The sequence below is a fragment of the Notothenia coriiceps genome, unplaced genomic scaffold, assembly GCF_000735185.1.
Source record: "Notothenia coriiceps isolate Sejong01 unplaced genomic scaffold, NC01 NC01_scaffold00037244, whole genome shotgun sequence".
Lineage (NCBI taxonomy): Eukaryota > Metazoa > Chordata > Actinopteri > Perciformes > Nototheniidae > Notothenia > Notothenia coriiceps.
This window is the reverse complement of record NW_011369945.1, coordinates 25,434,141-25,436,914: the sequence shown is the minus strand read 5'-3', so window position 1 is coordinate 25,436,914 and position 2,774 is coordinate 25,434,141. Positions and strand designations below refer to the sequence as shown.

Sequence of the window (2,774 nt, the reverse complement as noted above, 5' to 3'; positions counted from 1 at the left end):
CACACCCACACACACACACACACACACACACACACACACACACGATTTAAAGGGGTTGGCTGTGTCGTCATGGCGATCATCTCGTCCTGGCCAGCTGCCAGCAGACACTTTCACTCTCCAACCCCGGCTCATGTTGCAGTGCATTGTGGGATGTCAGATCTAATCTATTCAACAGGACGCGCCTATGTGTGTATGAGAGTCTGTTTATGAGAGAGTGTATGAGTGTGTGTGTGTGTGTTCACAGTCACTGTAGTTCTTTTGTTCCAGTGTGTGTGTGTTTCCTGTTAGTGGGATCAAACACATTCCTCCACAGCGCAGGTTACAGACCCTCCGCCCACCTGTCGCTCTGACCCACCTGCCTGTGTGTCTGCTCTCAGATAAGTAAAGTTGATATATTAACTTTATAAAGTATTTTTTCTACAATACAGCATTATGTCATTTGCACTGTTTTATTTCGTAAAAGATGTTTAGACATTATTGGAGGAGAGTAGGACTTCAGGTTTTCATGCTAGGCTGTAGCGGTTTTGAAAAAGCTTTTAAATCTTACGAAATAAAAGTTCACAAACTACATTTAAAAAAAGTTTCTTTCAAGAAATTAGTATTTTAAAAACTAAGATTATAGAGTTGCGATTTGATGCTGAATCTTGCCGTGAAAAGACAATTAAAAACGAGCAAATTCCTAATCAGCACTAAATATTTTATGAAAAATGATTACAGCTAGACAACATGGAGGAGGTGAACTGAGCCGCAAGAGATGGCGTGTGTGTGTGTGTGTGTGTGTGTGTGTGTGTGTGTATGCGTGTGTGGATTGGGTCAAGGACGTGTGGATTGGGTCAAGGACATGTGACCCCTCCCCCAACATGTCCAATGACAGCAAACTCATTTCCCATGATGCCGAGTGTGTCAGTGGGTATTTGAGGGTTAAAAAAATACGCTGGTGTAAATCTCCCTAAAGTCCCTCAGCATGCGCACACCACACACACACACACACACACACACACACTATACACATGTGTAAGTGGTATATGATGTCAGCACGGGTCGAGTTACACCTCCGCCCCGGAGAAGAGAGGGCTGGAGGTCAGAGTGAGGTAATCCTCTATCGTCATAGCAACACTGGAAAAAAATGTCAGCTGAAATAAAATCCTGCTGAAAATTTGATCGGAATATTTCCAGGAAGCCATGAAAGATGATCTCCCTGTGGGTCGCAGAAACACTAACTATGCATTGATTAATCGTTTGAGCAGAGCCCAATGGGATGTCTTCAATCATCTTGTTTGGTACAGACAACAGGTAGAAAATGTTCAGTAACAAATTAGATTCAAGTGTGAAAAGCAGCAAATCCTCACATAAAAAGATAGCATTTTTACTTAAATATGACAGAAATGATTATCAAAGGCAGCTCTAAGGTCAGCTAATACGTGTGACATTTAGTAAGACTGTTTTGTAGAGTACGGTTTCCAAGTTCAAGGATTAGTCCCTATACAATTTCCAGTGCCACGATTTGCAGTTTTGTTTTAAGATAAAACCGTTTTGCCCTCCATATAAACACTAAGTAGATACATCCACTGTTCGCAATGTTTGTTTTGCAGCCACTTGTGTACCTAAAAGTATGCACAAAAGCTCTCAGTGTAAACAAACAGCCACAACAAACAGAAAGGAAGATAAACTATTTTATGTTAAGATTGTTTCCTTAAAAAATGTGTTTCTTCAGTGTTAACACAGCCTCTCATCTCAGACTCTCTGAAGCTCCAGAGGCGGCGTCCATCTTTCTGCTAATCACTCGTTTCTTCTCAGAACCCGCCCTCACTTCAACAGCAGCACCTGGGTGTGCACCAAATGTATCTTTATGAACAATCAAAACTTTAACAGGCTGTTCTCACACACTGTTCCAATCTGAACCTATCTGCGTCAAGTATTGCACTTATATGTCCAACAAAATCCATTTGTATCCATTGCGTAATAGTCAACTACTACTTTAACCCAGACGACTGAAAGCTGTTTCTGTCCCGATTGTTACGTAACTTAGGGACTTAAATCGCTTTCTAAAGCCAACCTTAATTTCCTGTTTAGACAGAAGTTTATTTTGAAAAGGGTGCATGCAGGTAAACATCGGGAATTGGCACATAGCGTGGGACATTTGTAGGAGAAAGCACGAAAAATGAAGCATAACTTTGTATATGAACGACAGAGAATACACACACACACACACACACATATACAGACACACACACACACACACACACACACAGCTGAAACAGACCCCTGATTCACCTTTAACTGAATCCATTTAGTCCGTTGTCCTTTGAACTCCATTGTCATGCATTTCCCATAATGCCAAGGAAGCTGGCCCTGCCCTGCACATCCTACACACACACGTACACACACACACACAGCAGATGGTGGTGTGCCGTCTGACCACATCTGGAAGCCTCAAACATTTCATCCATCAGGAATGTGAGCGTGCGCGCGTGTGTCCGTGTATGTCGCAGAGAAACGCCTTTGGTTACATGGAAATGAAATGGAGTTCTGCTGAAGGTCAACGTAGAGTGCATAATTGTGGCGTGTGTCTGTGTTGTTCCATCCGACAGTATAACGTAAACACATGTGGACAATACATCATATTACTTTTGCTGTCCAACAGACAGACGCACACACGTCTCAGTGTGATAAGTGTATGGACGTGACTAATAGACTCTAACCACTGAACGTGTGTGTGTGTGTGTCTCCGTGTGTGTGTGTGTGTGTGTGTGTGTGTGTGTGTGTGTGTGTGT

The 2,774-nt window shown here is 42.5% G+C and overlaps 1 protein-coding gene across 1 annotated transcript in view; it reads left to right on the top strand.

The window, feature by feature from the left end:
• The window catches only part of LOC104965466 (echinoderm microtubule-associated protein-like 3), a 44,781-nt gene that overhangs the window by 41,034 nt on the left and 973 nt on the right, over positions 1-2,774 (top strand). The gene's annotated exons all lie outside the window — the stretch shown is intronic.